This window comes from Cupressus sempervirens, chromosome 7 (assembly GCF_028749045.1).
Source record: "Cupressus sempervirens isolate cs-2001-9-10 chromosome 7, ASM2874904v1, whole genome shotgun sequence".
Lineage (NCBI taxonomy): Eukaryota > Viridiplantae > Streptophyta > Pinopsida > Cupressales > Cupressaceae > Cupressus > Cupressus sempervirens.
In genome coordinates this window covers 306,889,089-306,905,370 of record NC_143124.1, presented here as the reverse complement: position 1 = coordinate 306,905,370, position 16,282 = coordinate 306,889,089, and the positions used below count along the sequence as shown (strand labels likewise).

Sequence of the window (16,282 nt, the reverse complement as noted above, 5' to 3'; positions counted from 1 at the left end):
TCTTGCAGTATAGATGAATGAAAAACTCTACACTGAAGAAATAGTTGAAGATATCCATTTAGAAAGTATTTTCAATGAAGCTAATGAAGGAATTAGAAAACTATTAGAAAAGAATGGTACACTTCAAGAAGAAGTAAGAAAGCTAAAAAGAGAACAAGAAATTCAGTTAGTAAGATTGTTTGAAGTCATGGAAGAGAAAACCAAGATAAAGGGAGAGTTAGAAGGTAAGAATAATGAAATTCAACATCTATCCCTTTGATAGATAGAATTCATTGATCAACTTACTAATACAAATGAGGAAATCATGAATCTAAGATCAGAGAATGAAAGATTGTAGAATGATCTAAACACTAAAAAATGAACCAATGAGAGGATGATGGAATCTCAAGAAGACATGAATCAATTGAATGAGAAAAACCAATATAGGTAGAGAGGCAAAGTAGGACATGGATATACAAAAGAAGGTGAATCATCCAAGAAAGGAGCTCAAAAGACTCAAAGACCTACTTGCAATCACTATGGAATGTTAGGTCATACATGAAATAAATTTTGTAGTAATGGTAAAGCTAAATTCAATGGAAAATGTTACAATTGCAATATGCATGGTTATAGAACTAATGAATGCAAAGAGAAACCAAGATTTGAAGGCAAATTTCACAAATGTAAGAAGCATGGGTACAAATATTCTAAATGAAAAACCAAGATATTGAATCTAGTAGAACAAATTGTTAAATTTATATTTGGTTGGGACTAAAACACATGGTGCAGATGTCATTACTATGGAGAATTTGGACTTATTTGAATAAACTATGTAAATCATCAAATGAGGACAAGAGACACCATCAGAAGATGTTTTATTTTTACAAAACTTGAACATCTTGCCAAGAACTATATGAACACTGAAAGAATTGAAGATGAAAAGAAGGCCAAGGATGAAAATATCAGAAAGAAGATGAAACAAAAGTGGATTCCAAAATCTTCTGAGGATGCAAGTCTGGGCATTTCTACTTGATCTCTCACAAGGATAACTAGAACTAAGATTCTAAAGTAGACATCTTACATCAGTTCCAGTTAGCTCGAAGGAAAGATCCATATAAACATTCAAGATGCAAAGAGATCACTGAGCATCTAAAGAAAATTTGGAGCTTACCAAGCTAGTTAATGTTGCAAGACCCTATCGAGCAAGGTCGAAAGTAACTAAGTTATTATGTGGACACCAAGTCATGAATGTTCCTACTAAGAAATCAATTCAAGATGAGTGGAAGATAGTCTATCATGAACCAAGTGAACGTACCAAGCATTAATGGCAATTGGAAAATTGAATTTGTTAAAAAAGGAAAAATCAAATTCATTTTTCACCATGAAATTTCAAGAGCTATATGCGAAGAGCTATTTCTGTGCATCCAAGTGATCTGTGAGATTTATTGTTGAAGTTTTATATGTTTTTATAAACCCTACCAAGTGGGAATCCTCAAGTAGAAAAACAAAGAAAGGGTCTGAAATGTTAGTTTGAGGAGTCAAACGGAAAGCACCAAATTTCAAATTGAGTCTAGCAATTGTGTAAGAACTTGATCCATCAATAGCTCAGTCTCAAATTGCATCAAAGGTACTTCTAGTAAATGATATTTGATCACATTTTCATTATTCTATTCAAGATATTCAAGATATTGGAACCCTAGAAATGGATGAAGCACTAGAAAAGTTGTGTGTGAATGGTGTGTTAAAACTAGAGCATCAACACCTAGAATCCAAGGGTTTAACCTATATTCCTCACATGACTTGAGATTTTCAGATAAAATGGATAAGGTTTATCATTAGCCATGTACACAATGGGCATCTATGGTCAGATCAACCAATCCTCATAACAAAGAAAATTATTCGTTGAATCACAAGGCTCACAATGTTGGGAAAGGTGAAAACTACCAAAACCCTAAGTTGGGTAGAATTGGAGAGGAAAAACCTTGTCGAATGGGATGGAAGAGGCATGAAGATCAGTTTGTTACTGATGTGGAGCTGAAGTTTGGGGTTCATGTAATTGCACACAAAATATATATCTCCAGTCGACTTAACAGTGTATCATGTGAGGTAGTGGATCTTGCTTTCAAAGTGGTGAAGAACAACATGTCCTTTGACCTTGCTGAGTTGTTGTTGAACCAGTTCAACAAAAATATGGAAAGCATCAGAACTTAGAAGAATAACTCTTGTAAGTTTAGTTCACTCTTAACTTGTCAATTTTTGTTTGTACAAAAGTTTTAACCCTCAAAAGGTACAGTTGTATGGAGAAAAGATGTGTTTATTCTTTATCAAAGTAATGAGTACATAGAAAAGATGGGATAAAATTATGTCAATGTCATGGAAAACTACTTTAATGCATTCAAGGAAAAGATGAATAAAAAATTCAGAATCTCGAAGAAATTTGTTGAAGACTAAAAGGATGATATTTGTTTTATGGTTGATTGTGACAAAGTGTATATACAAGTAGTTAAACCTAGACTGGTATGGGTCAATCCATTAGGTTATGAAGTTAATATTGATGACACCAAAGATATTATTGAGGCATTGTAAAATGAACCTGTGGATCCAAAGGCCACATATTTTGATACTTTTGATGAAGCTAAAGCAAGAATTGAAGTAGAGATAAAACTTCCTCAGGCTGTCAACAAAAGAAAGAAAAGGATTACTAAATTGAGATAAACTAGCTCTACTCTCCTATTGACAAGAGGTAAAGGAGATGGTATAGAAGAAGATTATGTAGAAGATGAGGTAGATGAAAAAAAATTTGAAGAAGAAGAAGATTCAAACAAGAAGAAAGGTAAGGTTATTATAATCAAACCTACCAAGTCATCTTCTATAGTGTTTGCAAGAAGAACATCTACAAAGAAATTGAAATTAGGTGAAGAAGAAAAGGATGTGATTTTCAAACAACCTCCACCCACATTTTGAGAGAAACTGAAAGAAATTGATGCAAGAGATGGCATGGAAAACTTTAAATCATTAAGGTATGAAACTAAAAATGCAGAGGAAAGAAAGCAAGTTGAAGACATGGTTATGTCTAAGCTAGGTAAATGAAAATATTCACTAGACCAACTTGTACAATAGATTTCCAATGAACTAATGGAGAAAATCAAGCTAAGATAGGAACAAGCCAAATAAACTACAAAGGACATATATGAGCAAACTCCTAGGCAACTCATGCCAAGTCTTAATGACAAAGAAGCAAAAGAGTCCAAGTAGAATGAAGCAAAAATTACTTTGAAATTTAACACTTTCTTGATATTGGTTAAAGACATTGAACATGTGGTGAGAATTGCTACCAATACATGGAGGAATATCTATAATCTTCATAAGCGGAGTGATTTTTTTATTAATGTCAATGATAAGGATGATGATGATGATGAAAAGGTAGAAATGGATAACAATGATGATGAAGAAGAAACTAATGATGATAATATAGATGATGAAGAACAAGAATAGGAAGCTACTAAGGATAATCTCCCTAAGATGTAAAAAATTGAAGAATTAAACCCTAAAAAGATTGTAGTAGTGGTTATAGCCTCACTTCCTCACTCTCTGAGCAAAGCTTTAAAGCCATCAAGCTCAAAGAAATCTATTGTTGAGTTGATTGTGTCAAACACTAAAAATCTAAGCACTCAATCAATCTTTGCACCTATTCATCTTAGTACTTCATTGACTAAAGTGACCAACACTTCATCTACCACATAGTTAGTGCTTCCTCCTTCATCAGTTGAGGTTACTTAGCAACAATCTGTTTCTTCAATTAGTGCTATATCTACTTCTTTTTTCAGTCCTTCCATTTCCACTATTGTTACTATTCAAATTATGTAGCTTGTAAGTACAAAGGTAGTTGAGAGCAAACCTCAACTAAGTACAAAAGTTTCTAGGAAAGGGGGTAGAAGCACAAACCTGTGTCACCTTTTATAAAGGAGAAGTGATATCAGAATTTAAAGTCTTCAACTTTAACGAAATAAAAGTGGCATTTGTGCTTAGAATTTGAAGATGATGTAAACTAATGAAATGTGTAAAATTGGATGAAGTTTATGTCTATAATTTTTTAAAAATAAATTGAGTGAAAATTTTATTTATTTTGGAATTTTTAAAGTGTATTTTTTAATCTTTTAAAAATAATAAAAATATAGAGTTTTTTTCCCGTCAAACAAATATATGCAAATATTCATATTTTGGTTTAATTTTGGAATATGTTAGAGTTAACATGTATACCTAGTGCACCAAAAAAGAAAAATTGGAATTCAGCTAATATTTTTAAAGTTATAACTAGTCAAAGTCAAAGTTATCAGAAATAGATAGTTTTTTCTCCTGTCAAACTTTTTCCATCAAATATACATATTTTTAAAAAAAAATTACATATTCTTGAAGAAGACTCTCTCCTCTAGTGCAGCATAGATTTTTTTTATTTTTTTAACATGATTTACTATTTTTTTCTTATTTTTGAATAGACATCTTCTAAATCTTAAGATACCTACTTGTAATATTTTCAAATTATAACATATTATTCATAATCAAAATTTTAAAAAAATTATATGATCATAATCATGACTCTCAAAACTAAAAAAGTATATTTTTAGTTTTAAAAAAAATTTGAATTTAGTAGGTCAAATTGGCCTTCAAAGTGAGAGGTTTGCAGAAGTTCTAATTTTTTCTTGTTTGGCTACCACATAGGCTGCCACGTAGACCATTTCAGCCAAAACAGTTTCAGCCAGAACAGTTCGGACCGAAACGGTTTGGGCCAAAACACCTGTCGGCAAAGTAAACCGCTAGTGGTTAATGTAACTATTTGATATTAATTTTTTTTTTCTTTTTTAAAAAATTAAATATACAGGGCAGCAAAAATTGGAAGAGGGTTTTCAAAAGACAATTAATTTTGAAGCAATTTTCAACAACTCTTCAAGAGATTTAATCAATATTGCAAAGGATCGAATATTTTTAAGGTGTTTTTTTTCTCCTCTAATTATTTTTATTTTTATGTATTATATATTGAACCATTAGCTAATATTTAGTGAAATCTAAATTTATTTATTTTTCTTTCTATAGATTGAAATATTCAATGGGTAGTAAAAGGAAAAGATCAAGGAAATATAATAGAAAAAGAGATGACAAAATGAAAGGCCATACAAAACATGATCAAAACCAACCTACTGAAATTCCTAAACATGATGAGATTCATGAAGAAAATGAAAGTAATGAAGAGGAAGAAACTAACAGTTCTACTGATAGAGACAAATTAGAAAGCATAAAAAATTTGATGGATTTGGATGAAGAACTACTTTTTAACCAAATTCCATCTAAAGATATGATAAATGATAACACTATCAGAAAGCATTGTCAGAACATGTGGGATGAATATTTCAAAGATAAAATTTTATTTGGATAGGCACAATTATTTGTCAAGTTATTTAGGAGAAAAGATATGAGACCTTTTTTAGAGTTGTTGGGTGTTGATAACAGGAAAAGCCATGCACATAATATTAATAAAAAAATAGTTGAAAACTTGCAAAATGCTTATAACAAAATTGACAACACAATTCGAGGAGGTGATTTGAGTAATGCACGTAGAGCATTGATGACTACTATATCTAGTAGAAAATTGACACATAGAAAATAGGTACGTGCAATTTCTGATGTAATGCATATATCTAGAACTGTCTAGAGATACATCAAGAGGGGAAATATGCTAGAAAATAACATTGAGAATAACTGGTGAATATTTGTAGAGTTCCTCGAAAAGACAAGATTTCTGAAGAAGTAAAAAGACAAGTTATTGAATTTTGGACCACACATTCTCGTGTTTCTTCCAACAAGCGTGATACTATACAAATTAAAGATCAAGAAATAGGGGCCAAAATTCAACATCTAAAACATTTCATGGATATAACTCAAAGTGAACTTTTTGAAGCATTGAAACAAGAATTTTCAAATGTCAAAATATGTTAGAGAATGTTTGAGAGTTTACTTCCTTCCTTTGTATGCATAAAAAATATGCGTGAAACTTGTTGTTGTAGAAATCATGTTGAATTTGGTCTACACTTGCAATCATTTAAAAAAGTTATGACAATACTTGATCCTAATTTGGTCATCCCTAGCAGTACAACACAATTTGTGAGGTCCATATTATGTGATAAATTAGAAGATTCAGATGAATTCAAAGTCCAATGCATCAAAAATCAGTGTGAAGATTGTGCAGATTCACACAAATTTTTTGAAATTATGCAAGTTGAGAATATTAATGAATCCACACCAGTCTCATGGATGAGATATGAATATAAGACATACCAAAATAATAGAGGAGATGGATCCAGAAAAATTGTATTGAAGGAGAGTGAATTGCATTATGATGAGTTCATGGCCAAGTTTCGTCCATTGATATATCCACATATCCAACATTGTCATGGTGCACGATGGCAAGCTAAACAGTTTCGTGATTCAAATTTTTTTTTTCCACCTGGTTGTATACTTTCATTTGTAGATTTTTCTGAGAATTATACATTTGCACCTCATATAGAGCTCCAAAGCCAATATTATCATTCTAAACAAGTTGCAATATTTGTGCAAGTGACCTATAGACATGCACAATTTGAGGTGGATCAGATAGAAAGATTGGATGAAAATGAATGCATCATCATCAAAGAGGTTCATTTCTATATTAGTGATGATAGAGTTCATGACAGGAGTTATGTGGCTCATTGTTTTGCAATGTTCTCTGAAGATCTCAAAAATCATGGAATAAATGTTTGAGAGCACTGGATTTGTTCTGATGGATGTGTAGGTTAGTATACACGAAATAGTTACAAATTTATTTAACTTTATTTTAACTTATATTTATTTGGACATGTCTATTTCTATTTGATTGTACACAGATAATTCTAGATACTTATCATGTTTCATGTTCATAGGACAATTCGAATCTGCAAAAGCATTTAGTTGGTTAGCAATGCAACATGCTAGAACCAATGTTAGGTTTTTATGGAATTTCTTTGAAAGTGGACACAGAAAAGGGGAGCATGATGGAGTAGGAGCATGTATAAAATGTGCGCTTCGACAACATGAACTTGCAGGTAAATATATGCATTTTTTAAATGTGCATGTTTAATACTCTAGTAGCATATATTTTAAACTATATATATACATGCATATTGTATGTACATATAGGAAATAGGATAGAGAGCGCAAATCAAATTGTTGAATGGTGCAAAGTTCATTTTCCTACTCGAGATACTGAATACAGTAAGCATTACTTTTGGGAGGTGAAAGGTGAGCTAAGTTATATTTATTTTTAATGTATTTTTTTAATCAAGTTGAGTTTTTAATTAAATATTTATTTTGAAATATGACAATTATTTTTTGTATTTGTAACAGATATAGATCGATCTAATCCTTACAATTGTCAAATGATTCCTTGAATTAGAAGTTTACATCAAGTGATGACTACAGGAAACCATAAACCTCTAGTAATTAAAGTAAGAGAGAAAACATGTTTTTGTGATGACTGCATTAAGGAAAATCTAGTGAGTGCATGTGAAAATATTGCAAATGCATATGTTTCACATTGGGATTTGAAGGAGATAGTTAGAAAGCCTCCTTTTGAAGATGTTGACATTGACATTGACATTCATGATCATGTATATTCAGTTGATTATGAGCACATTTCTAATTTAGTTTTGGCAGGTTTGTGTGCATATATACATATATATAAATTAATATACATGTATATTTGTTTTAAAATTAATTTATATTTATCTTTTTATATACATGCAAGAGATATTTTTGCAGTTCAAACCTTACCAGATAATGTAGAAAATGTGGACTATTATCTTTTAAGATGCACAAAAGCAAAACACAAGTTGCTAGAATGAACTATAGATGCTGATGAACAATCATATCCAATTGGATCAGTTGTTATTGAAGGAACATATTATCAACAAACAAGGGTAATTGATAGTGGTATTCAATTTATTGAATATAAGCCTAGAGAAAAGGTTCTACACTACAGTAACCATGTTATAGCAACCAAATTACAATTTGAAACAATACAAAGAAAAGGACGTCGTGGAAATAAAAAGTGGAAATTTCCTATTGAAGAACATGAAAAACTTCTAGAGATAATAAAAAGTAGAGAGGATCCTAACAATACATTGTTTGTGGAGCTCTAGTTTACCTATGTACTTATTGTGGAGCTATAGTTGAGTTCTGCCTGTATAGCTCTTATACTTTCATATTTAATATTGATAGAATATTTGTTTTATAAATTTTTGTACATTGGATCATTTGTCTTGGATATGAAAAATTAGACATGTATTGTTATTTTTATTTAAATTCGACATTGATATCTCATTTAAGACTAGGTCTCTTAGGACCTCCCCTTAAGACGACCCCTTTAGTATTTGTATGTATTTATATGTACATTGTTTATGTTTTCTTACATATGATTGTTAATGTTGTTATGTATTTGTGTACATATAATCTTTAAATTTTCTTATATGATACATTCTTTATGTTTTTATATAATCATTATGCTCTTGGATGTATTAAGTTTTAGTAATTAAATGTTGTAACATGCATTCTTTAGGTCATACTCTTTATATGTTCTTACATGTATATGTTATATGAACTATGTTACATATTACATACATTATATTTTATTAATTAAATGCTGTTAATTATAGTTAATTAAGAAAGTATGTCATTAAATAGAGTTAATTAAGTCATTAAATAGAGTTAATTATTAAGACATTAAATATAATTAGATTAAATATAGTTAATACATGATCTACATTAAATATAATTAGACTAAATATAGTTAATTATACAGTTAATTAAGACATGTCATTAAATATATGTTATATTTTTATGTACATCGACCATTAAAATTATATAGTTAATTACACTTAGATTAAGGCATTAAGATGAATAACTATACATATACATGTAAAGTTGAATATTGAAAACATGAATAACATATAAAAACATGTGCATAACACATACATAAGTTACATAAAAGATGAAGACATCGAAAGATCAATAAAATAGATGTGTACATTAAAAGATCAATAACATACATGTGCATATATCTTGAGAATATAATGTACCCATATCAAATGTATAAAAATAGATCATGTATCAAATGTTTGGAAATAAGATATATAAAACATCAAAATATCCATATAAACATGTATCTAGAAATAACTTATAAAACATCATTTAGTGTCCATGATATAAACATGTATCTAGAAATAACATATAAAACATCAAAGTGTCCATATAAACCATGTATCCGAAAATAAAATATAAGACATCAAAGTGTCTGGATATAAAATGTATGCATATGTAAATAACATATAAAACATCAAACTATCCATATAAATATGTATCTAGACATAACATGTGTGTAATAAAATAAAAGGCCACATATGATCTAATCAGCTACATCTAAACCCTGTGTCAAATGATAACTTGAACCATTTAATTATATGTACAGACAAATTATATCAAGATCTACATGTATATAAATCATATATATATATATATAAAAATTGTAACATACCTGGGACTCACGACGTGTATGATCTGTCGGTGTCTGCAAATCAGCAAAACGTAACATACTATCACTCAAACCCTATAACACATACACAAACACACACATATACATTAATTTAAATGTATAGACATATTATTTACTATAATAAAACTAAATCTAAACATATAGAGATATTTACCATAGCATTATGTAATGCTTTGTCGATCTGACTAATATCTGAATCATGTAATGAAAAAATAGTATCAACATCCAAGTCAATAGTGCGGCCCTGATTTGAAAGCATGGAAGTAAATAGACCAGGTTGTATGGCACTAAGATCATGAGTAGGGGGGGGGGGGGGGTGCTATAGGGTCCTGAGTAGTTGGGGCTGGTGCTATAGCCTGGGCCTGTGTAGCAGTAGGAGCAGTAGAAGGTGTAGGAATGTCCTCCTGCCTCTGTGAGTCCTCTGGGACTATTGTACATGAAAAAATATGTCTAATCTAAGAGCTCATGTCACAAAGTGGAATGTATGAGAGTTTAGATAATGCTTGATATGTATCTAAAAGATCAGATGCTAAATATGATGCCAAATGATGCAATGCATCCACCTCTAAGACTATAGAAATGTCTATAGGAGAAGGTATGTCTGCAACTCCATAATCATCATCAACAGGTGTGCTAGATGATGTAGCTATGGGAGTGGTACCTTGAGACCGTAGCATATATCTACCAAATAAATCAAAAGAAATCTCATGTACCTGTGTAGCGACAGTGGTGATGCTCGAAAAAATCTGTGTCCTAATTGTCTCATCAGGAACACTCTCACCTGTAGTAGCCATCTATGGACCTGTCAGCATAACCAAAAGGTTTGGACCCACCATTGCCCATTTGTTAACAGGTGCGGGAGTGTTCGTTGGTCTAAATCTATCAGAAATTTTCCCTTGACCCTACCCAACATGCCCTGGATAATCTGTATAGTCAACATCATAGTGTAAATGAAATTTTGCAAACAATTGTTTGCAGAAATATAGCGGGAACTCATCCTTCTGTGGCCATCTATGATGAGTAGCTAACCAACGAGGATACATCAATGGTGTGATGAGTGGATCAGTACACTTTGTCACAGAGTAGCCTCTAACTCTGTGACGATCTGCATAAGATGGAAACATGGATTTCACCATGCCAGTGGAAACCTTAGTGTCAATCTGTGTGTACTTCACAATGCCAGTCACACTGTGAGATAAAGAAGAATAAAATGTCTCAATGCTCATATCATCAAAAGGGTTGTATCATTCAACTGTTTGAATCATACGAAATAACTCCTCTCGCATTGTTGTGACCTTCTCCCTATTAGGGAGGGTGGTAAAAGAGGAAAGTGAGGTATCCAAAACCTGCATAGCACGAGATAATCTCGCAACTGTATCTCTAAATAACTACTGTCTATCATGAGTGGAGGAGGTTGATCTACGTTTTGTACTAGACTCAACACTTTGACCCCCACCACGAACATTGGCATCCCCTGAGGATGCAGGAGCACGATCCCAAAAATTGGATGCCATAATGTATATATGAAAATAAATATGATGATATGAATGTGAAGCTACAAGAGTGATAAATATATAGAGATCTACACATGGATATATATACAAATATAAACATACAAGTGTATTTAAATTAAAATAATTAAAAGTTAAATTTAATTTGAAACACATGTACATATAAATACACAACATTAAATGTATGGTGCTAAATTCAATCAGGTAACATACATATGTATTTAAAAACAAATTATCTTAGAGACCATATCTAATGTACATTGTAACATGCGCATGCAAATGTGAAAAATAAATATTCGTACATGTACATATATATGCAATAAAAATAAAATAAAATATCTTGATTAAATGATAACTAAGTGTACACATGTACACATGCAATAAAAAAATATGATTCTTGACTAAAATCTAGATTTTGATGTAAATTCTTTGATGATTATGGGGAGTGTAGATGAGAGTTAGGACATAGGGATAGAAAAATGTGTTACTAGATAAGTAAATGAGTTTAGTTAGCAAATGTTAGTTTACAATTTAGAACTCATGACTTAATTTAGTAGTTTGAATTAGAGTTAAGAATGTTAATACCATAAATGGGATATAGTTTTATTACGGTTGATAGTAAGGTTAGTCTATTATGTGCTAGTAAACATATGAATACCTATTACAACCTATAACAAATGTAATGACCTAGTAGGAGTCCTTAGGTCCCCTTAACAAATATATGGATAAAAATACCTAGAAATGTATCATAAGAGGTCGTTATGTGTCATTTGGTAATGTAAAAATCATCATTACCTAATAAGACCTATTATATCCTAATAATACATATTAAGACTTATTAGAACCTATAAAAAATAGTATGACCTATTATGACTCCTATGTCCCCTTAAGACACACATGTATGGATAACGTACTAAAAAATGCAATTGACATGAGTGATCTTAATGTGTTGTTTGGCAATGTAAGACTCATTATTACCTGACAATACCTATTATGTGCTAGTAAACATATGAATACCTATTACAACTTATAATAGACGTAATGACCTAGTAGGAGTCCCTAGGTCCCCTTAACATATATATGGATAAAAATACCTAGAAATGTATCATGAGGTCGGTATGTGTCATTTGGTAATGTAAGAATCATCATTACCTAATAAGACCTATTATATCCTAATAATACATATTAAGACTTATTAGAACCTATAAAAAATAATATGACCTATTACGACACCTCTATCCCCTTAAGACATAGATGCATGGATAACATACCTAAAAACATAACATTTAACTGATCTTAATGTGTTGTTTGGTAATGTAATACTCATTATTACCTAACAATAACTAGTTGTTAAAATGATCATCATCAATATCTAAGTGTGGTTCATTCGGTTAGTAGAGGGCCTATGTTATGGTTAGAATGTGGTATGGGTTATGATTGTAGTTAATATAGGGTTATGTTAGAGGGTGTATTTAATGTCAAAATTAATTTCACCATAAGATATTATTGTTTCAGCTCTAGATCCATTAGGTTATGTTAGAAATTGAATAATGTCCCCTAAAGGTTTGCTACATTTTTTACTAATGTTTTTCTACATGTTTACCTCATGTTTTTCTATATTTTTAAACTAATTTTTTTGACATTTTAACCTAATGTTTTTCTATATTTTAACCTAATGTTTTTCCTAATATTTTTCTATATTTTAACTTAATGTTTTTCTACACTTTTAACTAATGCTTTTCTACATTTTTATCTCATGTTTAACTACATTTTTTCTAACAAATTAATTTAAATACCATTCTAAAACAATCTAAAATAATTTAAATAATTTAAACATATTAAAAAATAAACAATTTTAAGTATTTCACTCACAAAATAGGTCTAAAACAACTACTTTAAGTACAATTAACATCTATTAATCAAAAAATACATTTAAAAACTATTTTAAAATGGAGAGGAAAAAACCACTAACCAGTTATGGCCGAAACACTTGACCTGCTCTCCAGAAACCGCAACAGTGACAATGGTAGCTGTTAGAGGTTTACGGTGGTTTTATTGTGGGTTGGGGTTTCGGCTGTAACTATTTTGGCCGAATAGGTTTCAGCCAGAATGATACGAGCCACATAGCCACGTGCAAATGCCACGTATGTTCGGTCATATCCATTTCGGCCAAAACAGTTCTGGCCGAAAGTCTTCCAGTCAAAATAGCAAAAGATATCACAAAAGGTGACACAGGTTTGTGCTTTTACCCAAGGCATATATAAGGAAGAAGACACTGATCTTGATGAGGATATTGTTATCCCAAATTGGGATATCTCTACCCTAAATCATGATCAAATGCATATAGTAGGTGAGCTACTATAGAAGAAAGCTAAGAAAAAATGGCTTAGAGAGGGGAGAAATAGAGAATTTCAAATGCTAGAAGATGCAAAGAACATTCTTGAAGATGCATTTAACATTGAGATTGATACTTCTCAACCTATTTTGGTTCAATGAGCACAAATGGTCCATAAATTCAATGAATATTTGAATGGACAAGGGAAATTTTAGCAAAGAGCAATGAAGAAATTTGAAAATAAAATATTGGATCTAGTAGCACAAAAGATTGCAATACATCAAGTAGACTTGTCTACTATTCTTAGCTCATTCGAAACCTTTGCCAACAATGTCACTTCTCTATTTGGTAAACTTCATGATACATCTATCTTCACACAAGAAATTAAAGATAAGCATTCTAAGATAGATGAAGACCTGAAGGCAAGTGCACACCAGTTATCACTTGACCCAAGCTATAGTTTTATTCACTACAAAAATATCACATTTTTAAATAATATGCAAGAAAAATTGCTAAGGGAAGAAGTGAGGATAAGGGTCACACTTGTAAATATACAAGGCATGATTCTTCAAAACATGAATGCATTGTAGAAACACATTGCACATGCTAAAAATCTCCTCCATGATAACAACTTCTCCATTGCAGATCACATTATGGAACTATTAGCAAAATTTTAGATGGCATTGCATGCAAGAAAAGTGTTGCAATAAAATTGAGACAAGACAATGCCACTAATTCTAAAGGTACATTCTAACTTCTTGTCACATTTTGTCATTACAATGTAGCATACCCCTTTGGCATTTATGTCGAAAAGGGGGAGAATATGTATGTAACATGTAAATCATATTGTAAAGGGGAAGAAGATGAGAAGATGTATATAACTTGTAAAGTATATTGAATACATGTGTATTGGGGAGCATCATAATATTATACATATACATATATAGATCTTTAGATAAAAATATCTTACAAAAGTAATTTTGAAAAATTCCAAAAACAAAGTACGTTATTGAGTTGAAGACATAGGATGGAGACTAAAATTTATTTTAGCACTTTTTGAGAATTTAGTTTTGATTGATAAATATTTTTTTCACTAATGCCAAAGGGGGAGATTGTTGATATTATAGTCAAGTTTGTTTATTAGTCACACACACACTTATTTAGATAGTTAGTAGCTATTGAGCTTATTGTATAGTTAATAGTGTTAACCAAGTAATTCAGGCTCTACCAATTTCTATAGTTTCTACAGAGTTCCAGGAACAATATTCAATTTTCACCAAGAAATATCTACCAAGTTGGTGATTATCAATATAAACCAAGGTTCATAGCGTTTATCGAGTTTTAGTGTAAACTGAGTTCTCAAGTGCCTATCGATTTCATAGTTTCAATGATATGAATCCAATGTTGATTGAGCTATGTAGTGCTAACCAAGTGATTTAGTTTATACTAAGCTTGCAATGATAGTGTTGATCAAGCTATGCAATGTCACCCAAGTGATTCAATTTATATGTCAAGTTTCATAGTGTTCACCGAGTCACTAGTGTAGACCAAGTTCAGACTACTTGGAAGTGATTAGTATGAGCCAAGCTTCTACATCTACCAAGTGCATGACAATGTAGAGTGTTGACTATGGTTTCGAAGTATCATAACCTCACTAAGTTTGTCTTTACAACCCAAGTACCTATAGTTTGGCTGACTTTGTGTATTTTGGTAAAATTTGTATTGTAGTTGACTGTGATGAATTATAAATTGGATTCATATATATGTAATGCATTGTATAGCATCCAAAGCACGTATGGAATAATTTATCAAGAAGTAGAAGTGTGAAGTAAAATGCTACAAACAATATAAGGAGTAGCAAAGATTTATCTATCATAGTAAGGTGATCATTACAAAGGAATCTCATTCAGCAAATCAAGTTCCAAATCAAAAATTAGCCACTGATTCATTCTAATAGGTGGAATAGTTAAATCCTTTCACAAGGTAGACTTAACAGTCTTTTGTAAATCTCTTTACCAAGTGCGTACTTCACTGTATATTTGTAAATCCTTTTGCAAGGTAGAACTAGAAATCTTTATTTCTCTTAATAGGGAAAATCATCAGAAGTGATCATTGTAAGCCTTAATAGGCCAACTTTATACTTTAGTACTAAAGCTTTTTAATATCATCCACACCCCAGTTTTACTTTCTATTTGGAAGATTTCTAGGTTACCATATTGTGTGTCAAAATGTTATGACTTTTTTAATACTTTCAATTGTTCATGCATGCAATTAGATCATAATACATATGAAGGATTAATTGGTGAATTAAGATTAATTTTATTGGTTCCTAATTCACCCTTCTCCTCTCAATCACCTAGCCTATCTTATATTTCCAACATTTTTTTTGAAATTGCGATTTCATGTTAAATTATTGTGTCAAATGTTTTATTGACTCTATTATATTTCATGTTTACATTTCTTCAAAGTTGATTTGACAGTAACCAACATCTTTAGGTGAATGTATGATCCAATTGATGCATGCATGATGAAAATGTTTTATGGATATGGGTTCACTAAGTTGTGAAATTTTTTAATTGTACATCTAGACCTTAGATAACTAATTCACCCCTTCTGACTTATTCTAAAGAATTCTAGCAATTGGTATAAGAGCCATCTGCTTAAAGAGGACTAGTTTGAAGGTACTAGAAGCAAAAAGATCAAGATGTCAAAAAGATAGGTAACCAAGATTAATAGAGATAACTTTCTTGCATGGAAAAGTTTGATGAAGCTACACCTTGGAGGACTTGGAGATCATGCACAGTCTACCATCACCATAGAGCATGTTGATCATGTTGGATC

The 16,282-nt window shown here is 31.1% G+C and overlaps 1 pseudogene; it reads right to left on the bottom strand.

Moving 5' to 3' along the window:
* The window catches only part of LOC149546628 (coniferyl alcohol acyltransferase-like), a 51,599-nt pseudogene extending 41,210 nt beyond the window's left edge, over positions 1–10,389 (bottom strand).
* Positions 10,390–16,282: the final 5,893 nt, after the last annotated feature.